General features: G+C 47.8%; 1 protein-coding gene and 1 long non-coding RNA gene across 3 annotated transcripts in view; both read left to right on the top strand.

Annotated features, from left to right (window-relative positions):
* The window catches only part of LOC309345223, a 434,352-nt gene that overhangs the window by 64,189 nt on the left and 346,656 nt on the right, over window positions 1-23,507 (top strand). The window lies entirely within an intron of this gene.
* The window catches only part of SLCO4A1 (solute carrier organic anion transporter family member 4A1), a 62,056-nt gene continuing 46,348 nt past the window's right edge, over window positions 7,800-23,507 (top strand). Inside the window, exon 1 of one of the 2 annotated variants that reach the window (XM_081867648.1) lies at window positions 7,800-7,903. The gene's annotated coding sequence lies outside the window, so the exon portion shown is untranslated. Of the gene's footprint in view, window positions 7,904-17,377; window positions 17,390-23,507 lie in introns of those variants that run through there. The other variant, XM_081867649.1, reaches the window with a different exon arrangement.

The following is a 23,507-nucleotide window of genomic DNA, read 5'->3' as shown; positions in this document are numbered from 1 at the left end:
CCGTTGCAGGACCTCCCTGACATCCCTCTCGTGAGCCTCCGGCGACTCCGAGAAGATGAGGATGTCGTCCAGGAAGCAGACGCACTTCTTGTAGAGAAGACCCGCCAAGACATGATGCATGAATGCTTGAAAGCAGTGGGAGCCATTTTGTAATCCAAAAGGCATAACTCTATACTCATAGGTGCCCAGCGGCATAAACATGGCCGTTTTCCACTCGTCACCTTCGCGCACGCGAATGAGATTGTACGCTCCCCGCAGATCCAACTTGGTAAAGATGCGACCCTTCCTCACCGTCGCCAGCAGGTCATCGATCTTGGGCATAGGGAAGGCTGAGGGCTTGGTCTTCTGGTTTAAGACGCGAAAGTCCACGACCAGCCTCTTCTGGGGCGTGTCCCGTTTCTTTACAAAAAATACAGGACTGCCCCCCACCGCCTTGGACTCTCGGATGAATCCCCGCTTCAAGTTGTGATCTATGAACTCCCTGAGCTCCTGCAATTCATCCTCCGACATGGAATATAGTTTCCCCGTCGGGAGCGTCGCCCCCGGCAGGAGGTCAATCTTGCAGTCGTAGGGTCTGTGGGGAGGCAGCTTGTCCGCTTCTTTCTCGCAGAAGACCTCCAAAAACTCTTTGTACTTGTTAGGTACTGCTTGCAGGATGCCTAAGTTCAGCTGTGGTCCATCCTCCTGCCCCTCATCTTCCAGGTCAGCCAGGATGCAGTGTTCTGCACAGTAGGAGGAGCCGAAGATTAGTTGACGCTGGTACCAAGCTAATGCTGGGCTGTGCTTATCCAGCCAACTCATGCCCAACACTATGGGCGTGTCTGACAAGCGGGTGACGTTGAAGCTGATGACTTCGCGGTGATTACCAATGCGCATCACCATTGGCGGCGTCTGCTGTAGCACTTGCCCTCCCAGTAGCTCCCTGCCGTCCACCGTGACGACGTTCGGAGGTACCGTCGCTGGCAGAAGGGCTATGCCATGTTGCTGGATGAACTCCATGCCTATAAAATCTGCATTGCTCCCAGAATCAATGGAAATGGGGACTTCCACGATGAGCCCATTTGGGAGCTGGAGGGATGCGGTGAGCTGCACCACTGGTTTGGGCGGGAGGGGGTCTGTGGGCTGTAAGATGCCTGGGGACTGCTTCACTGATACGTCTGGCTGGGCCCCAGTGGCTCCACTTCCAGCCAGACAGTGCCGTTTCCCTGCTGTGGTGCAGTCTGCTGAACTGATTCTGTTACTGTTGCTGAGGCTGCAGTGTGCTTGTGGATCCTCCGGGGACACTCTTTCGCCATGTGTTGAGCACTGTCGCAGATGTAGCACTTCCTGGTCCCTCTAGGAGGCTTCATTTTGACTGCTCCCGGCGTTAGGGCTCCGGCTGGGGACTGAGCCTTAGCACCACCTATCTCCATCGGCTCCTCTCCCTCTCCCAGCGGAGGCATGGATCGAGCGCGCGCCGCTTCCTTGGGAAAGGGGGGCGGTCCTCTCGCTGGCGTGCGTCCCCAATGCCCTTCCTCCTTGTCCCAAGGGCGTCCTTCTAGCCTAACCCCCATCGTGAGTGCCCTCTCCACAACGTCTTTGGTGGTCTGGGGTCTCTCCCCCCTTGCAATTTCGTCTTTTACAGCTCCATTCAGCCCTTCCCAGAAAAGGTCTCTGACTGCAGCTGAATCTTTTTCCCATCCCAGCGCATTCACCAATCCAAAGAAGCGGGAATGATACTCCCTCACCGTGGCTCTCCCTTGTTTCAGCCTATGTATCTGTTTTCTGGCGATATCAATGTCTATTGTTGATAAAAAACACAAATCCATGGCTTTAATGAAGGCATCCGCACTTCGGAGTGCCGGATCCTTATCTCTCCACAGATTGCGCAGCCACGCTTTAGCTTCTCCATGCAAATGAGATAATATAAATCCCACCCTCTCCTGCTCATCTCTAAAGTCTTTATCCAGCAATTGCAGCGCAAACAGCACGTCTGCTCGGAAGTTAGGGTACTGCTGCAAATTCCCATCGAAATGAGACACAAGGCTGCCCCCTCTTTTCCCCAGCCCAATCCCCTCTGGCTTTGGGGGGGGGGTGCCCCTGCTTTGTAAGCGCTTCCAACCTGGCTTGTAGATCCTTGCAGGCAGCAGCTGCTTCGTCTTCCCTCCTCCTAGATGCGAGTATCTCCTCGTTGAGTCGCGTCACTGCATTTTGCAGGGCTGCCATTTGCTGTTCGGTAGTCATCTTGCCTTGCTTTTGTGAACTCGTTAAGCACCAATCTTCGCCCCTCGCTGCGAGGTTCTTGGTGAAAGGTGGAGAGGGGACTTACTGTCAGGTCTGCCTCTAGATCCCAGCTCACAGAGGACCAACGCCCGGTGGATATAATATACAAAGTCTTTATTGAAGTTTAGTTTCCATTTCAAAGCTCTGGGCGCGCAGACCCACGTCTCGACGCTAGACCGGCTAAGTCCCCTCTGACTCACTGCTCCTCCCACACCAGTTTAAGATCCTAGCCCGGCTCCACCTCCTACGCTGTTCTTTCCTTCGCTGGGTCCTTCTGCCCTCTGGGGTCTCCTCCTTCCTGGACTCCTCTGACGCTGACCCCCCTTGGTCTTCCCCTTCCTTCCGGCGGGCTTTAGGACCTGGCTCCCTACCCGGGCTCCCTGCTGTGCCGCTCGCCTGTACATTTGAACTTGGCGCGCGCGCCCAGATGGTAACCTTCCTCCTGACCGTTTCCCCGCTTCCTGATGTGGGCGTGACCAAACCTGACTCCTCTCCTCCCGCTGGTGGTGAGAGCACTGGTCCCGATTCCTGGGACTCCCCCTCCCCACTGCGCTCTGGTGGGGAAGCTGGTCCTGATTTCCAACTGCTGCTCAGGGACTCCCCGCTGGCCCCTTCCTCCTGGGGCTTCCCCCCTGGAACCCCCCTCGCTCTGGCCATCGGCGCTCCCTTCTGTGAGTCCTCCGATTCGCTGGAGAGGCTTGTGGAATAACTCTTTCCACTGTCACTGCCTGCTCCCCCCTCGTACTCCTCCTCCTCACTCTCAATTTGCTCCCCCTCCTGTGTCTCTCCTTCTGAACCCCTGACACAGTCAAAATAAATTTGATTTTTTTTTTTAATGTCCAGTAGCACCTTAGAGACCAACTAAGTTTGTTCTAGGTATAATAATAATAATAATAATAATAATAATAATAATAATTTATTTATACCCTGCCCATCTGGTTTGGTTTCCCCAGCCACTCTGGGCAGCTTCCAACCGAATATTAAAATACAATAATCTATTAAACATTAAAAACTTCCCTAAACAGGGCTGCCTTCAGATGTCTTCCTTAAGGTATAAGCTTTCGTGTGCATGCACACTTCTTCAGATACACTGAAACAGAGGTCACCAGACCCTTATATATAAGGGTTTGTTCTTATATACCTATACAAACTTAGTTGGTCCCTAAGGTGCTACTGGACAATTTTTTAATTTTCCTGTTGTGAATATGCATAAGCTACTTGAAGCATGGTCAACGCATATGTACATTTCATTGGTTACAGAAACACGCTCCTAGCTTCGCTAAACAATGCCACAGCAATGGGGAACTTTAAGCAAAGTCGCAACGTTAACTTGGCCTGTTGTCCACATCAGTTCCTTTGAAGTTCCTTTGTACTCTTCTGAAGGTCAGCTTATTCTCACTGCAACGCACCAAATGATAAGAAAGTGAGGGGCCGAAAGATGGGTGTTATGCTAGCAAATCATAGAAAATACAGTTTCTATACCCAGATTTTTTTTTGGGGGGGGGTTGCAGGGAGAAATGAAAAACTGCAGTTTGAGCAACTAGGGAAGAAGGCAACTTATTTACCTTGCCCCTATTCAGATCAGCACCATCCAACTGTCTTTTTCGAAATTTTATTTATGATTTTCAGATTTATACATTTCATTAATTTTACAACCATTTTAACATTTCAAAACTTGACTTCCTTCCCCCTCTTTCTGTGGTTCCTTAAATTATTTTTTAATATCTTCTGCATATCCAAATTAATTAGCTTATTTATTCATCTACTTTAAATATATACTCTTATCAAACTGTTGCTGAGTCTGAAGAAACACACGCAGGCGACAGAATTCATCAGTAAAAGTTTGCAGAGGTTTGAAAAGCGTAAAATGGTTGCAAAGTCCAGGAATCTTGCAGGGTCCCCAGCAAGGCCTGAAAGTTAGCTGAAAAGGCCTCATCCAGTGCCATAAGCAGAAACACGAATAGGCTGTACAAAAGAAAGGGAGTGAGAATACTGAGCAGCTCAGAGCAGGATATTTATCTCCTACACAGAGCGGGTTTTTTTGACCTTGAGTCTCACATGACTAAAACAACAGCTGCAGGTCTGTCGATCGAGACAGTTCCAGTGAGTTCCAGAAGGTTTGAGAATGTTCTGCCCCCAAACACATCCCAAAAACTAGAGTTCCCAGTAAGTCCCACTATCTCCAGTGGAGGCTGGTACATTGCGGCAAAATTCTGTTCCACTGCACCTTTGCCCAGCCCTCACCTGCCTGCCTTCTTCCTTGCAACCAGCACAGAGGATGACCCTAGCTGTGAGCTTCCTCCTCCTTCATAGCTTCCCCTTGTAGAATTCAGCAGGGAGGCAGATGGGGACAGAAATGGAATTAATTGGCTCAGCCTATCCTTGGCTCCGGCTCCCTCTACGACTACACAGTCTCCCTGTCTTTCACCCTACCAGTCCCAATGGGCACCAATCAACACTGTCCAGCTCTAGCTGTGCACAACAGTGAGTATATCAGAGCTTTTGGGGGCCACGGCAGATTTGAAGTAGAGGATCGGCTATTAGGCTACCCTGGGTGTGTGTTTTAACTAATTAGATAAATCAGAAAGGGGCTGCTTCAGAGGTGGGGCTCCAGGAGACGGATGTTCAACTGCCAGGCTAGACACGAGCTTTAAGCTAGCCTTTGCATCTAGCATGCAGGGTTTTTTTTAAATTAAAATTATGAATGAAGTTTGGTGGGGTGCTTGCAGGCATGGAGGGTGGAATTTAACCCTTTCCTTCCTTGCTTTGATCCTGTGTAATATCCCTCTCCTGCAGTTGGTGTTTGTAGAGATAGGGCATCCACAATGGGAATTTCCTCCTTGTGCAAATATTTCGCTCCAGGTTACAGTTTTCCTTCTCAGGACCACAGCAAGGGACAAAAGGGTTAAACTCCATGCTACTCCATGATCTCATTAAATTTTACCCCCCCACACACACACCTCAAGCAAAAGCAATTTGCTTTTTTTAAAAAAAGCCAAACCTTGTGCATTAAATGCAATGGCATATTTAACATCAGTCTAATTGAGCTCTGAGTGTTTCCTGCCTTATGCTTTCCCTGCTGCAAATTGCACTCTTTCTTACACACACACACACACACACACACACACACACACAGGACTCAAGCAGCTGTGTGTATTGAGGCAGGGGTGGAGTTACAGATGCTCTCACAGATTTTCCACCTCATCTCCAGTTTTGTCCTAAGAGGACCTCGGCTATGAACTGCAAAGCCCCCAAGTGACACATCCCACTTGCGTCACCAGGTGTCACTAAACTCACCAGGTGTCAATGAACAATGCACTATTCCCTCTGCCTCATTTGCAACAGAAATATAATGCCTTGCAATTTTAAGGGCTACCGCCACAAACCGAGTATTGTAAATTGTGTGAAGTGCCTGAGCACTGAATGAATGAATGAATGTTTATTATTACAGACAAACAGCCAGCATAGGTCTGAACATTCAAACATTTGAGATCACTACTAGGTAAAACTTCATTTATTTACTTTTTATTTTTTATAAAAAAAGCTTAGTTTGCTCAGACTCAGGTTCCCTGGAACAGTAGCCATGCAAATGTTTCTGGTAAGCAAAGCAGAAAGGTGACAGCTTCTATCTCCTTGTCCCCATTCCCCCCCCCCCATTCATACAAAGGTGAACTGGTCCTGAACATGGAAGTTTCATTTAGTTGTCATGGCAAATGCTCGTCCATTTGCTGAATTATTCCCACAAGCAAAAATGAAAAGAGGAAGGGCTGTGGCTCTGTGGGGTGGAGCAAGACGTCCTGGGTTCAATCCTCAGTTTCTTCACATAGGACTGGAGAGAGACCACTGCCCAAAGCCCCAGAGAATATATCCCTCACCATTGCCTATGCTGTCTGAGGCTGATGGGAGTTGGACTCTAACAAGCAGCTGGAAGGTCATAGATTCTCCATCCCTACTTTCTACCACCTTTCAGTGCAAACCTCTTATTTTTGGTCCAGATTGATGCTGCTCTCCTCTTCCTTTCTTTTTAAAAAATGCCATCTTAACTTGCATCCAGTGCCACATTCTGTGGTATGAATTATATGTTAAGAACATAAGCTGAGCTGGATCAGTCCTACCTAGCCAACACTCCTGTTTCCAACGATGGACAGTCAGATAGATCTGGGAACCATAAGCAGAGCTAGAAAGCAAAAGCTCCCTGCCCCATACTGTTGTCCAGTTGCCCTGGAAAATGGAGGGGTTGGACTAGACGACCCTTGAGGTCCCTTCTAACTCTACAATTCTATTTTTCTACAGCCACTTCTTAGCTGTCCATGCATTTATTATGGCTCCCTTTCAAAGTCATCTCTAGCAATAGCCTGGTTAGAGATGTGGGTCAACCCCACACTGGCTGTAAAGAACCAAACTGACTCATCATGCACATCTGGGCTGGGTATCAAATGCTAGGTACCTAACAATGGGCCCAGCACACTCAGTGTAATGAATGCAGGATACCAGCGAAATTAAAAGACGCCTGCTTCTTAGGAGAAAAGCAATGACAAACCTAGACAGCATCTTAAAAAGCAGAGACATCCCCTTGCCAACAAAAGTCCGTATAGTTAAAGCTATGGTTTCCCCAATAGTGATGTATGGAAGTGAGAGCCGGACCATAAAGAAGGCTGATCGCCAAAGAATTTATGCTTTTGAATTATGGTTCTGGAGGAGACTCTTGAGAGTCCCATGGACTGCAATTAGATCAAAACTCTCCATTCTTAAGGAAATCAGCCCTGAGTGCTCACTGGAAGGACAGATCCTGAAGCTGAGACTCCAATACTTTGGCCACCTCATGAGAAGAGAAGACTCCCTGGAAAAGACCCTGATGTTGGGAAAGATGGAGGGCACAAGGAGAAGGGGACGACAGAAGACGAGGTGGTTGGATAGTGTTCTCGAAGCTACCAGCATGAGTTTGACCAAACTGCGGGAGGCAGTGGAAGACAGGAGTGCCTGGCGTGCTCTGGTCTATGGGGTCACAAAGAGTCGGACACGACTAAACAGCTAAACAATACCAGCACCAAATCTTGCTGCAGGGTGTTCCACCGGGTGTCCCTGCCCTGAATCTACTGTCCATGGACGGCTTAAACTCTATTGCAGGAAGTTTCACCAGTTAATTTTGTGCCTGCTCGGAATCTACTGCCCATGCATTGCTACCCTCCCACCTTAATCTTGTTGCAGGGAGTTCCACAAGTTCATGTTGTGCCTGAATCTGCTCCCGGCGCGTGACTTGTTTCCCGCCCGCCTTCACCTCGTCTTGGCTCTGCCCTGATTCCTTCCCTCCTCGCCTCGCCTCTGTAAGCCCTTCCTCCCCCGGCGCGCTTATTATTATCTGCAGCCACACACGTACTCTAGGTCGGGAGCTGTCACTTTCGGTTCAAAGGTACGTGCCGGCTTCTTCGCCATTGGCTCGGCTAAGATAAGGCCACCACCTCAGAGGCGCCTGGGTTGGCTTGGTGAAGCATCAGTCATGCCAGGTGGGTGGGATTAAAGAGGGATTGAATGGAAGGGAGGGGAGAAAGAGAGAGATGAAGAACTGATTAAGGAAGAGAGAGGAGCAGCATCTCCGGGGTCCCCACCCCGCCAAAAAATCACACACACCAAACCCGACCAGGTAGACGGGATGCGGGATGGGGAACGCAACGGGTGGTCTTGAGAAATGCGGACGGCAATTTCCGATGCTGTATATGTAATATTCTTAGTAGTGGGTTTAGAGAAAAAAAATATGCATGTTGGCCAGCCTGTTTTCCTGCTAGATTCCAAGAAGGATCAGAGGTGTGATCCTGATCCCTATAAACACACGCGCACCCTGTGGACTCTGCGTTTAACAAATGTCCAGTCCGAGAGGGGCAAATACGGTCGGATGAGGAGCCGTTGTTGTAGGAGTCAGAGGGAAGGCAGGCAGAGGGTGGTTGAGAGAGAAAGCGGAAAAAAAGCGTGCATGTTTCCGATGATCGGGACGAAATCCACACGTGAGAAGTGGAATCCCCCCACCCAGGGGAAAAAAGAGACCATGAATGAATATCTATATGGACTAGGGAGAGAATGACTGAGGACCTCGCCAGCTTTTCCTTTGTCACGTCGTATTGTGGGCATCAGCTACTGTCTACTGATGGGGGAATTTGGGTTCTGTCTGGGGTGGGGAGAGGACAGATCCGTGGGGTGGGGATCTGGCGCGCGCCTCCGCCGCACATCTGCCCAGCCCAACCAAGATGCCCTGGATTTATGATTCAGCATCAGCCAAGGAGCTCTTGTGGGCTGGCGAGGGGGCTGAGATGTCTGGTGAATAGGGGGAATGAACCGGGGAAGCGACGGGGGTTTCCTCGCAAACCCAGCGATCTCCTCGGTCTTTCTTTGTGCGGCGGAACATTTCTGGCGAGGGCGAGGCGGATCAGGTGGCTGAGTTATTTTGGAACCCGGTTTGCCTGAATGGAGCTGCGACGATTGCATTCTTCAGTGCCTTTTTAAAAAAAAAAAAAAAAAATCTACCTTTTGACTCCCTTTTGTATTTCTCGAAGTATGAGGGCTGGTTCTGGCGCCTCAGGGAGATGCGCTCTGCACATGTTCAGAAACGCTGCCTTGTATTGCTGCTCTTTACACCTTCCAATGCGCGCGCGCGAGGGCGGGGGAGAGAATCGCCTTTGGAGTTTAACCCCCTGAGGAATTACTGGGGGGTGGGGGCTCCCTGACTGTGGAAGAGGAAAGGGGGCGAGATGGGCTACCAGGTACAAAATTTTAGAATTGTAGAGTTGGAAGGAACCCCGGGGGTCATCTAGTCCAACCCCCTGCAATGCAGGAATCTTTCGGACTCGCGTGGTGCTCGAACCCAGAACCCTGAGATTAAGAGTCTCATGCTTTATCGACTGAGCTATCCCAGAGCGAGGGACTACGTTTGGAAAGACGGGGCTGCAAAAACAATCAAGATTTTTTCTTGGGTTTTTTTTTTTTTTTTTAATCAGAACTACAGAATGTTCTGAATGGGCTTTGATTGAGAGGGTCAGAGCAATCGCGATCGTCCTCAATCTCTTTCGAAACTGGCAAGGAAATTGAGAAGGGTTGGCCCTCAGTGGCGATTAGGCAGTAGTCTAGACGTGCGTCAAAAGGGGCGCCCTCTAAGAAACATTGGGAGCTGCCTTATACCGCGTTAGACCGTTGGCCCATCTTAGCTGAGCATCGTCTACACGGACTGGCAGCTGTTCTCCAGCATCTCAGGCAGGCGTCTCACCAAACCAGGGGTACCAACTTGGATAAAATATTGGGGGGGGGCAAGTAAGCCACGCCCGCATAATCGACCATATGACGCGGTGCATGAATGGCAGTGCCCATGAACTTTGGACGGGCCCGGCCCCCTCAAATCCTTAATGGGGGAGAGACCCCTTGGCCCCCTAGGAGTACAGTGGTACCTCGGGTTATATACGCTTCAGGTTACAGACTCCGCTAACCCAGAAATAGTACCTCGAGTTAAGAACTTTGCTTCAGGATGAGAACAGAAATTGTGCTCCGGTGGCGCGGCAGCAGCAGGAGGCCCCATTAGCTAAAGTGATGCTTCAGGTTAAGAACAGTTTCAGGTTAAGTACGGACCTCCGGAACGAATTAAGTACTTAACCTGAGGAACCACTGTATATTGAACCTGGGACTTTCTCCCGCTTGCAAGGCAGGCTCTCTCTCTGCCCCTGGGATAAGGCTGCGCTTCGGTAGGGCGGGAGAGGCTGGGTCTCCCTCGCGCTCAGACAATCCGGATTCACTGCGGCTGCCAGCCCACGTGGGAGCGTGGGAAGCGAAGCGCAGCAGCAGCAGCCCCCCCCCCGCAATCCCCCACGGGGTGGTGTTGGTGGTGGGGTCCCTGCCTTGCCTGCCTGCCTTTGGGAGTTGCCGGTGGGAAACGCTTGGCGATGCGGGAGAGAAAGAGAGAGGGATGTGGCTGGAGGGAGGGGTTCTCGAGGGCGGGGGCAGGTTAGGGGCTTAATTGAATTGCGGCGACTCCGAGGAGGGGCGGGCGCGGGGGAGGCGCGCTCGCGGGTCTCTAGCGTCTGCCGCCCGGGGTTATGTTCGGTCATCCACCTGTGCGCTCCGCTTCTGCGGCTGCTCGCCGGCACGCACAGGAAGCCTCGGGCTGCTGCTTCCCCCGCCCTCCGCTGGTTTGGAGAAACCGGGTAGCCGACTCTCCTCGGCCACCGATCGGCCTTGTGGAGCGACGTGGTGCTGCATATTGCAATGAAATGAAGCCCCCCGCCTGCCACGTTTGTGGGACGTGGAGAGCCCCAGGGTGGCTGCGCTGGAGAAGTCGTGGGAACTGCAACTGGCAGCCGGAGGGCGCGTTCACACGACCCCTGTGGAGCATTTGAGGGCACCGGGCTGGTGCACACACACACACCGCATGTGCGTGGGTGTGGCCCCGGCCTGAAGTGGTTGCCTGAGCCCACTGATAGGCAACTGGCAGACTTGGAGCTAAATGCAGCCCGCAGCTGATTGATTAGCTCTTGGCCCCAATTGCTCACCCTTGTGTCTTCGGGTAGATAGAGCTATGCACCCTGTTGGTCCTAGTCGGTGTCTTCACATGATTCACAAGGGAGAAAAAAGACCTGGGAACATGCCACATCGTCTTGACAACAGGCAACACCCTATTTGGGGAACTGTAATGTTTGACAGTTTGACCCACCTGGGACACGGGTGGTGCTGTGAATTAAACCACAGAGCCTAGGACTTGCCAATCAGAAGGTCGGCGGTTCGAATCCCTGCAACGGAGTGAGCTCCTGTTGCTCGATCCCTGCTCCTGCCAACCTAGTAGTTCAAAAGCATGTCAAAGTGCAAGTAGATAAATAGGTACCGCTCCGGCAGGAAGGTAAACGCCATTTCCGTGTGCTGCTCTGATTTGCCAGAAGCGGCTTAGTCATGCTGGCCACATGACCTGGAAGCTGTACGCTGGCTCCCTCGTCCAATAAAGCGAGATGAACACCGCAACCCCAGAGTCGGTCATGACTGGACCTAATGGTCAGGGGTCCCTTTACCTTTACCTAATGTTTGAAATGGTTTTAGAGTTGTATTTCAAATTGTTGTCACCCACCCTTACGATGAAGGGCAGGTAATAAGTCAAAATCGTCGCCGTCGTCAGCTGGGGCCTCTAAAACTAGTAGGATCCTGATTCTTTGGGAACTGGCTCTTGTGCAGCTGGGGAAGTGTTTGGATGTGCAGGGATGCAATGAACATAGACTGAACTATGAAGAAATAAACTCTGGCATTATGCCTTCTTGGAGGCCAGCTTTGCAAACTGTAGCTGGAAGGTTGCATATTTCATGGCTGCCTTGCTCTGAAATGCGAAAGGGGCTGCCAACTTTTTTCCTGGCAAGGCTCCTGTGTCTTTAAATGCAAATAATAATAATAATAATAATAATAATTCTGCAGCATGTGAAGTCTTCCCACATTACAAAAGTTTCATATGCTCGATTTCCCCCTGTGTGTCAGCTGTGAAAGGCTCAGGAGCCTTGCCAGACAAAATAGTTGGCGGCCCTAGCTTGAGGCTAGCTTTGAAACTTCGCTTGCAGCTGGGCGACAACTAATGGAAGGCTCTTCTGCAAATTCAGCCATGCACAAGCCCAATTAAATCAATGTGGTTAAGTGCACCTAGCAGTAGCACAGGGTTGGGTTATTCCCGACCTCGCTCGAGGGGGAGGCTTTCGTGAGATAAGTTGAACAAACAACCTAATCGCAGAGGCACTTGAGGTTTCTCATGCTCTTGTGCATCACTAATAGTCATGGCTAATTGTCTGTGGGTAGGTGGGAGCTGGAGGTGACTCACGCAAGGTCTCTATTTCATTCAGATTGAAAGCGCAGAACCTTGAGTGAGGTCACTTGGTTGGTTGGGGGGAAACTGAATCACATGTGGGGAAATTCAGCTCAGACAATAGCGAGTGGAGCATGAAGAGTTGGGCAAAGCATTCCTAGCGGGTGTGGAAGGAGAATCATATATCATTTTAGAGTTGGAAGGGACCATGAGGGTCATCTAGTCCAGCCCCGTGCTTTGCAGGAATCTTTTGCCCAGCGTGAGGCTAAACCCCTGAGATTAAGAGTCTCATGCTTTACTGACTGAGCTATGCCACCTCTTTACTGGCCTGCACTAGGCAGGGAGAAGACTGGGCAGTGAGTGGGTTTTCAATCTTTTTATTTTTCAGTCTTTTTATTTTTTTTATACTAATGAGAGGGGGGAAATGCAAGCTCCGAGGCCGGCATACCTTCTGGTCTTTCTGAGGACATGTCGGGGGAAGTGAGTGGAGCTTTGAATCTATTGCAGGGGTAGGCAGCCTAAGGCCCGGGGGCCGGATGTGGCCCAATCCAGCCCATGGACGGTCTGGGAATCAGCGTGTTTTTACATGGGTAGAATGTTTCCTTTTATTTAAAATGCATCTCTGGGTTATTTGTGGGGCCTGCCTGGTGTTTTTACATGCGTAGAATGTGCCCTTTTATTTAAAATGCATCTCTGGGTTATTTGTGGGGCATAGAAATTCGTTCATTTTTTCCCTTCAAAATATAGTCCGGCCCCCCACATGGCCTGATCGACGGTGGACCGGCCCACGGCTGAAAAAGGTTACTGACCCCTGATCTAGTGGATCCCCACAACAGATCCAATCCATGGAACACTGGCAGGAGTGCTGCACCCGTGGCAGAGCCTGTGCCTGTGGACCTCCCTCTGTGCTCGCAGCAGAGCAGATCCATCCACACCATGCAATGGCCGTGTAGCTGCCCTCTCCAGGAGCTTGGGATTACTCACACAATCATGGTACACAAGAGGCAATGGTCATGAGGCTAATGGATGCAGTAAAAAAAAAAAAAAAAACCACTCTTTGTAATCTGCTAGTAATAATACTAAGTTTTTATTTATACCCCACCCTTCCTGGTTCAAAAACCGGGCTCAGGGCGGCTAACAACAAATTTAAAGCACTTAGGTACTTATACAAGCAGCATAAAATACAGTATAAAAAACATGAATAACAATAAAATTCAAAGTTCAAAAATCAATTTAGGGGAAATCCATCTAATAAATATTGGATAATCACCAGGGCTAGCTGGCTGAATTAGTCCTACTTGGGCCAGCGAGGAGGCCAGGGGAGAAATAGCTGTGGGGTCTCAGAGTGGTTAATCTTCATAAAAGGGGAGGGGAAAGGAAGAGAAGGGAAATAAAAGATCAGGCTGAATTCAACTTAAAAGCCAGATGGAACAGCTCTGTCTTACAGGCCCAACGGAAGGAGGTTAAATCCTGAAGGGCCCTAGTCTCATGGGGCAGAGCATTCCAGGAGGTTGGAGCCATCACTGGAAAGGCCCTGGCCCTGGTGGAGGATAGCTGACTTCCTTAGGGCCCGGGACCTCTAAACTATGGTTAATCATGGACCTTAATATCCTCTGCTGCAGCAAAATGAGAGATCCCCAGAAACCATACTCCGAAGGAGTGGTTTTCAGCCAGTGTGCCGTGGCACCCTGGGGTGCCAAGGGCAACACTGGCCTGTGTCCTTCTTTCCTTCCCTCCCTCCTCTGATTCCCTCTCACGTTTCTGCCTCCCAAAGGCTTGCACAGCTGTTTGTTGCAGCAGCCCTGGCTATTAGCTCTGCAGGCGAATGGTCCTCTCCGAGGCAACTCTCCTTGGGGTGTGGGTGGGGAGCAGCTTAGAGACCTGGGATGGCAGTAGCAGCTGCCTGGAGGACTCCCAAGGAGAGGGGAAAGGAGAGGAGGCTGAGGGAACACTCCACAAGGGAGGGTGTTTTGAAAGGGGTGAGGGGCTGCTAGCTCAGCAGGCAAGGGGTGACATAACTGGGCTCCTGAGCCCCACAGGGGTGCAGCAGAAAGATTGTAGTCGGTTAAGGGAGCCATGGACTCAAAAAGTTTGAAAACCTCTGGGTACTTACATGAAACTATTAATAAAACACAAAGCACTTATATCTGGTAACAGCAAGGTTATAGCAACCTTTACCATTAAAAGAAACCTTCAGGTTCTCAATCTATTTAGTTCTATATTTGAATTTTTGATTAATTGATTAATTAACTAATACTTAGCCATTTCCCCATTATGGAAGTCAAGACGGCATTGCAGGGGGTTGGACTAGATGGCCCTTCAAACTCTACAATTCTATGATCCTATGATTCATGCAGGTTCCCAGGAGGTTCCTGCCCCATAAAAGGTTACTGCATCATGCACCATATTGCACCATAAGTCCTGAACTGCCAAGAACTGACCCTGTTCTTCTACCAGCTACAATTCTAGCTGTGCATGTAATCTTGGGCAAATCCAGCGGGTTCTAATGTCGGCAGCCTCCATATTCTCTCAGTAAATTGCCGCGTGAAGTTTGGAAATAACTTTGGCAGCGGTAACAGCGTTACAAGGCCTGGCAATTGCCCCTGTTGCTCCTTATTCACTGACAGACCGGGTGGAAAAGGCGTGGCTCAGGATCCCCACACAACCAAAGTGTTGAAAAACCTCCTCTTTCCACAGGTCCCCCATCCCCAATTCTAACTGTAGTCAGTAGCAGAAGAAGCTGGGCGGACTGTTTGGGCAGTGCGGAGGCTGCGCATGCCCAAGCCACCGTGTGTCTCCCAGGAGAGACACGTGGCTCGGGCGCGCTGCAGGCCTGCAGTGAGTGCCGCCCGGCATTTTGTCCCCCCCCCTTAGTGGTGACACCCGGGGCGGCCTGCACCCACCACACCCTCCTCCCTCCGCCCCTGATTGTAGTAGCACGTTGAGCGACTTAAAAAGGGTCATCTTTGGAGCAAGCCTCCAGTGGAAACATGCCTAAGGCTTCAGAGGAATCGCTATCTGTTCTCGTGATCTCTGCTAGTCATGCACAATGGGAGATGGCAATGTGCATCTGCCATCAGCTTGACCTTAACTACAATGTCATTGTGAATGGTGCAAGCCATATCTTCTCCACCCATTCCAAACAGAGAGAGAGAGGGAGGTTTATACCTCCTGACTAGCATCCACCTTACTTTGTAAGGGTCGGAATGCGAATACTTCCGGAAAATGTTGCTTGCCCTGTCGAAAATCTCCCTCAACTACCCTCATCCCACCAGAAGTGCTTTCATAATAGGGGTGGTAGTAACAAAGGATTAGCTGCACCTGAACTGAGTGCCAGTGTTGAATATATATTTTTAATTATTATTATTTTAATTTTTTTTTTACCAACAACCAAAACACAAACAGTGAAAACCCCCAGGCGGCTGATACATTGGGTATACATAATCAATAATAACATATTCAAATCAACCATATGTACAATTCTATATACCTTAACACTCCTCCCACCACAAGGTTTATTTAACTTTAAACCAAATTGCCCCAAATTGTTCAAACCTACCCAAATAATTCAATATCTTCTCAAACCAATCAGAGTTCCACTGTTGAATAAAGGAACTGGAGGAAATGATGGATTGGGCCTATCAGTTTTAAATCTGCCTTTGAATTTCGGGTGTGCGATGAGTTTTGTTTTTGTTGTATCTTATGAAAAGAGAAACTTTTCTTATGGAATGGCATAAATGGTGTTGGTAAAGGAACTCTGCATCACTCCACTGGCATATTTTACTAGCCTTGCTGGAAATCCTCTGACTTCCCTCCCAATTCATGCAATGTTTTGCCAATGCGGGGAATCCCCAAACTCATTTTGGCTCTTGCTTTAGGCAACTTTGCAGCAGCCACCATAAACTGACTCAATCATTCTGCCCCAACCCAGGGCGTATGTGTGCATTAGACCACAACTTCTTGTTTCTTCTTCCGTGTTTGTGAGATCAGTTGTCTTCAGGCCTCTGGCAAGATTCCTAATGTGCACAAGTATTAAAGTGAAGAAAAAGCTGCTTTTTGTGTGACCTCTGTTTACCCACAAAACATTTTAAGCTTATATAGACACCTAATTTCATATCATGTCTCAGCCCCAAAATCTGTCTCAGAGCCTCCAAGTGTCTCTGCTTTCCAGGGACAGTCCCAGATTTACAGAAGTTGTCCCAATTTTTAATTTGATCCCAAAATGTCCCACTTTTCCTTAGGATGGCCCTATTTTCATTGGAGAAATGTTGGAGGGTATGGAGTTATGCAACCCCCAAGCCAAGGGGATAAGTAACTTTACAACCTTTAGAAGGCAACGCTGTATAGAGAAGCTTTTTAATGTTTAATGTTTTATTATGTTTTTATATATGTTGGAAGCTGCCCAGAGTGACTGGGGCAACCCAGCCAAATGGGCAGGGTATAAATAATAAATTGTTGTTGTTGTTGAATAGGACGCCCCTATTTTCATCAGAGAAATGTTTGAGGGTATGTGTGTCTTTCCTCTCCAGACTTGGGTGTTCCCAAGATATTTTCTGTTGATCCTGGAGTATCCAATTGAAACGCCACACAGGGGCTTGAAACTTAATTGGTTTATTAACAACGGACTCAGCTACATTAGTAAAGAAACAGCTATTTGAATGCACTATAAAAACGCAACACCAGATGGCACCAGAGAGCAGGAAATTTTAAAATGCGGTTATCCATAGGGATTTCTTTCTTTTGTCATAAAGATCTAATTTTTGACTTATTTATAGCGGGGGGTTTTCCTGTGTCTAGGTCCACCCAAGGTTATATACAGTTCTCTAGCAGGGCTCCTACTACAAGCCTGCCCCCCAGTATACCTGACAAAAGCCCAAGCTATTTCCCAGAAACAAGCCACTTTGTGCCTGTGGCTTGAGAATGAATGGAACTAGCTCTCCGGCACTTTTGAAAGAGTTCAAGAGTCACATGAGGAGATGCTATGTTCTATGGACAACATGTAGGTGATAAACAAATTATTTATGTGAATCCCCTTATTTCACTTTTTTCCTGAGGTTGGGGAACAGATTGCCATTACAGTCGTACCTTGGAAGTTGAACAGAATACATTCCAGAAGTCCGTTCGACTTCTAAAACATTTGAAAACCAAATTATGGCTTCTGATTGGCTGCAGGAAGCTCCTGCAGCCAATTGGAAGCCGCTGAAGCCCCGTCGGATGCTCGGGTTCCAAAAGAACATTCGCAAACCAGAACAATCACTTCTGGGTTTGTGGCGTTTGGGAGCCAAAACGTCCGAGTTCCAGGGGTGTTCGAGATCCAAAGTATGACTGTATTTTCATGTCTTGGTTGATCTGGCTGGCTGCAAATTTCAAGAGCTATCGCCATTCTTTTGGAACCCTGAAAGGGGTAAAGCTTGAGTCCAGAGTCCAATTTGAAGTGATGGAGCTGCCTCTTGCATGTCCCTCTCTGAGCTACTCCTAAAGGTCAGGGGTGCTTCCAGAATGGCGTGGAATCTGGAGTGGGCATGGGCTGCATCTGGAGGAGGAAAAATGCAGGAGTTGAGGACCTCCTGTCCTTTACATGCATCGAAGTACCTTCTTTTCACATCAGGGGATTTCTGAATTCCACCCAGGGTCAGTCACAAGTTGGTCTGAAAGGTGGGATATAAAACAGAGTGGGTTATTATGGGATTCCTTCTAGGATCCAACCAGAACTGCATTGCCAGGCCATCGCATCTCTAATGCTAGCCTGGATAGGTCAGAAAAAGGAAATAGCATGGGACAGGGTGAGCAAGGCAGCTTTTTTGGGGTGACCTTTCCTCCACCCCTTTTTTTCTTTAAAATACAATCAAAGCTGAAAAGTATGCTTTTGAAGGATTTGCAATTTCCGAAGAAACATATCCCTCTGTGACAGCTGCTGTGCAATGCTGCTGTTTCTCAAGAGTATGAGATCTGGTTTGACAAAATGTCCATCTCTCCCAGAGATGCAAAATGAGCCCCTTGGAATGCCAACAGATGTTTGTGCCTGGCAACAGAAACATTATATACCCTTATCTTGGGAAGAAAATGTTGTGTCCGTTTGGCAGTGTGATGTGTGTGTTTTTTTTAAAAGGAATATTTTTCCCCCACCCCTTGGCACTGGGAACAAAATTTATGCCTAATATTTCAAAAAGGCCTCCTGGGGAGGAAGGAAGGAAGGAAGGAAGGAAGGAAGGAAGGAAGGAAGGAAGGAAGGGTGGTAGACACCCACCTTTGATCTCTCTTCCCAATGCTCCACTTCCCCATAGACCTCAAGGGGCAGGTCCTTGCCATGCATCTAAAATGCCCCCAATACCCATTTAAAGCACATGTGCATTGGATGAACTTTAATTGTAAGGTGTGCATATGGTTGGTGCATTTGTGCTTGCAGTCAGATTCATTTCATTTTCATTTACTAAACTACTTCTTCTTTGGCGATGACTCATAGCCAAATAAGATTGTCTTCCATAAACACAGTTTTAACAGTGACTGTGGAGGCTGATTCTGGATCCACACATCCTTTCACAGTGGGGACATGGGTTTCCGGGTGGGAGTTGATCATGGTGAGGGTTTCCTTCCTCTTAGCATGTTTCTTCTTTTCGTCCTGAGTTCAAGTGTCTTCAAAGCCCATACAAAACAAATTCCTTCCAGTAGCACCTTAAAGACCAACTAAGTCAGTTCTTGGTATGAGCTTTCGTGTGCATGCACACTTCTTCAGATATCTGAAGAAGTGTGCATGCACACGAAAGCTCATACCAAGAACTGACTTAGTTGGTCTTTAAGGTGCTACTGGAAGGAATTTGTTTTGTTTTGACTATGGCAGACCAACACGGCTACCTATCTGTAACTTCAAAGCCCATGACACCTTTGGTAAAGGCTGTTCTCCAACTGGAGCACTCGCAGCCCTGCAATTGGCCACGTCAGGTTGATAGACCAAAATGCATTGAGCACAATCTCTCACAAGCAATTGAAAAGGAAAGAGTTTTTTAAAAAGTCACAAAGGTTCAAAGACATTTGGCAGAAAAGCTTTGCACGTCAATAATTGTTCTCTCCCCATTCAACCAATCAACCAATCAACCAACCAACAAGTCTGTTTTGTTTTTCACTGATACTGTTCCTGGGAAGAATTGGAGGAAAGTGTTTAGCTGGCAGTGGGAAGTGTATTTGGCTTTTGTATGCAAACGTTCTTTGTCAGACACTTTGGTAATATCTGTGACGTAAATATTTGGGCCGTCTTGCAATTTACAAGGCTCAGGTGACCTTTCTTTCTCATTTTGTGGCCAGTCTCTTGCCGGTGGAGTTGCACAGATAGTTTTAAACCAGGGGTCAGCAAACTTTTTCAGCAGGGGGCCAATCCATTGTCCCTCAGATCTTGTGGGGAGCCAGACTATATGGGGGGGGGGGGAATGAACGAATTCCTATGCCACACAAATAACCCAGAGATGCATTTTAAATAAAAGCACACATTCTGCTCATGTAAAAACACGCGGATTCCCACACCATTCGCTGGCCGGATTTAGAAGATAATTGGGCAGGATCTGGCTCCCAGGTCTTAGTTTGCCTACCCATGGTTTAGGTGTTGCTCGAAAGGCAAACGTTGTGGTTTTTAAAGGAAGGAGATATCAGAGTATTTGCACGGCCTCCAGCTATGGCTTTTGAGCATTTCCTTTTTGCACTCTACATATTATTTCCTGGTGTGCCCTACATACTAGACATGAGCTCCAACTACAGTGGTACATCAGGTTACATACGCTTTATATTACATACGCTTCAGGTTACACACTCCTCTAACCCAGAAATAGTGCTTCAGGTTAAGAACTTTGCTTCAGGATGAGAACAGAAATCGTGCTCTGGCAGCACGGCGGCAGCGGGAGGCCCCATTAGCTAAAGTGGTGCTTCAGGTTAAGAACAATTTCAGGTTAAGAACGGACCTCCGGAAGGAATTAAGTACTTAACCTGAGGTACCACTGTATATATTCTGCTAGTGAATTACTGAAATTCTCACTTTGAACAATTCTTAAGATCCTTTATCAAAGGGCTTGTTCATAGGTTGGCATTGATCACTGCTTTTGTGCTGGTTTCCCATGCTATTGGGCTCAAAAAATGCCTGGAATTTTATATGTACTTTTTGGGTCTATTGATAGCAGACCCATTTGGGGGCATTAACATGGGTGGAATAGCTAACTGTCTGACTAGGTTTAGAAGAAAGTCCCATCAAAGCCGGACCTGCACAGAGACTTCTGAATTCCAGCACTCGGCAGTGACATCATCACCAAGCGCCAGAGCATGAAGGTCCTAGACCCGTAACATATGCAAAATACATCAGGACTCCATTTTCACTGCTCTGCTTCTTGCATGCTAAATACCAGAGGCAGAAGGGAAGGCCAAAAACGTCCAATTCACAGGGTGGAGAGCATAGGTTTCTGAGATAGCTCTAGTGGTCTTTTGCATGTAGCATAAAGGGATAGAGGTTTCTGCTGAAATAGGTAGTGACCCTAATATATACCTAATATATACCAGAATGTGAAATAATATGGAAACAGGAAGACAAACACACCCAACTTACTCATTCAGTTTACTTTTATCCACCCCCATTGTTCAGTCCAGACACTGAGCTCTACCTCTGAGGACCTTCTGGCAGTTCCCTCACCACGAGAAGTGAGGTTACAGGGAACTAGGCAGAGGGCCTTCTCGGTAGTGGCACCCACCCTGTGGAATGCCCTCCCATCAGATGCCAAGGAGATAAGTAACTGTACAACCTTTAGAAGACCTTTTACATGCTTAATGTTTTTATGTATGCTGGAAGCCTCCCAGAGGGCCTGGTGCAACCCAGTCAGATGGGCAGGGTACAAATAATAAATTTGTTGTTGTTGCTGCTGCTGCTGCTGCTATCCTAATCCACTCCATGGTAGCATTATTTGAACATAACACAAACCATGGTTCCTGAGAACTATGGCACACAAACCACGGAGCTTCCAAATGTACTGAAATATACTCGGAGTTGAGTGTGGATTTCATGCTCTTTATTCAGCTCATAGTAGTGAGGAATGGAAGTTCCCCCAAAATATCTGCTTTATATACATTATTTACACAATGGGCCCCACGTCATTGGCTAATTCCAGGATTCTCCTGTAGGCCAATCAGTTTGCGGATTCACTTCCACCTGGAGCTGGATTGGGTGGCTCCAGCGGACCAATCAGACTGCTGCATTCTGGATCCTATTGTTCTAGGACCAATCAGACTGCTGCATTTTGGATCCTATTCAACTCAGTACATAACATGTACAGACCAACTATGTTTGAAGGCTGGTTGTCTGTTTCCATTTCCCATTTCCTTGGCGCTGTAGATTCTAGACTCAATACCTTCCAGAGGCATTGCACCTGCCTTAAATTTCATACAATAAAACTTGGTACAGGCCACTGACAACCCTGATTTCCGGACTTCCGGAGGCGGCGCGAACGGTAATGGCTGCCCTCTTCTAACCGGGAGAGGGAAGCTCCGCTGAAAACGGGTCGTCCGCTGCGGCGAAGCGGAGACCCACACCGGAAAACCGCAGGCGGCAGAAGCCTGTGGCCTTGGGACCCGGCGGGCGCCAGGAGCGGCCCCCAAAATGTTGAAGGAACCCCGTAAGGGGCTCCGGATCGCGGAGGGGGTAGCGGCGCTGAGGGTCGTTCTGCAATCAACGGAGCGAAGCCACGTTGCTGTTGCCGGTGAGCGCTGACCTTTCTTCCTGGAATTTTTGTTTCGGAAAGCAACAACCCGTGAGTAATAAGGACTTTTAAAAAATTTAAAGATTTAAAAGTTACTGAATTTGGCTGAAAGCGGAGTGACGAAAAAAAGGAAGTCCGTCTTCCGCTGCTATTGAACTTCAAAGCAAAGAGCAGGAGGAGTGGAGGCAGAGAGTGAACTTTTAACCTAATGGATCTAAGCACCTATTGAACTCCTTTTGAAGCAGAATAAGGACTGCAAGCATTGGATTTTATGTTTTTGATTTGGACTGTGATATCCTCTTCTAGTGGAACTACAATTTAAGTAAGAAACCCAGGTGCTGGAACTGCCTGAGTAACTGTAGCAGTCAGTCTGCAGATCTGGTTACTTTGAATATAAACTTGGAAACAATCTGAGGGGGTTTGGATTTGCTACTTTGAGGCACCATTTGGAATACCAGCAAGCACTGTTCGAGACATTGTGCTCTCTTAATACCAACTCTGCTAAAACTTATTATTTGAAGGTTCCTGGACATTAATTCTGAAATTTACAAGGACATTCCTAAACAACTGTTGGATCTTAGATCTGAGTACTTGGAACTAACAAGATTGCTGAGGAGCAACTCAATCATCTTCAGGTGGGACTTTCCTCAAGGGTTATCTTTTACTTTTAGAGGGAAGAAGATTAAAATTAGAACATTGGAAGATAGAGATAAATTCCTGAACGCGTACGGAGAGGACCTTCAAAAAGGACTTGGATTACCCTCGGGGCCTGGAGCACCAGAGGCACCTGCACCCTTGGATTCTGAAGACCCAGTGAATAAGGTACCACCCCCAGAAAAATAACCAGATTTATTCAGGATGTCTCTGCAACTTCTGAGCTGGAATATAAATGGCTGTAACATTCCGGAAAAAAGGAGGAAAATTTTTCATATATTAAAAAAGGAACAATTGGACATTATTTGCTTACAAGAAACACATGTGACTAGGCTCCATAGAAAAGTGTTAATAAATAAAAGACTTGGTCAGGAATTTATATCTTCAGACACAGTAAAGAAGAGAGGCGTGGTGATATATGCAAAAGAGAGCCTGTCACCTAAATTTTTATTCAAAGATGAACATGGAAGAATTTTGGCAATCGAAATACAACATCAAGGAGAGAAGATTTTGTTATTAGGAATTTATGCACCAAATGAAGGGAAATCAGAATTTTATAAGAAGTTGCACGAGACTATGCTGGAGTATCTGGACTATGACAACATCATTATGATGGGAGATATGAATGGGGTCGTATCAACTAACATGGATAAGTCACAAAGCCAAAATGTCACGAAAGATGGCAGACTACCAAAGACCTTTTTTGAAATGACAGACAATATGGATTGGATTGACATCTGGAGAACGAAGAACCCCTTGGGAAAAGAAGGAACATTCTTCTCTGAAGCCCAGCTGACTTGGACAAGAATCGACCAAATATGGATAACTAGAGGTCTGGCACCCAAGGTCAGGAAAGTGAAAATCTGCCCAAAGACCTGCTCCGACCATAATGCATTGAAAATGGACATGACATTATTACCAACCGGTTCCTTTAGATGGAAGATGAATGACAATTTGTTTAGAGATCAGGAGATCATTAAGAAGGCCCAAAAAGCTTTGAAGGACTATTTCGAGATAAACATGAACACTATGGTGGAAAAAAGAATTATTTGGGACGC

Source organism: Podarcis erhardii (genome assembly GCF_964252035.2).
Source record: "Podarcis erhardii genome assembly, chromosome: 6".
In the NCBI taxonomy this organism is placed as follows: domain Eukaryota; kingdom Metazoa; phylum Chordata; class Lepidosauria; order Squamata; family Lacertidae; genus Podarcis; species Podarcis erhardii.
Note: the sequence above shows the minus strand (reverse complement) of the source record. Positions and strands in the feature narration are given on the sequence as shown.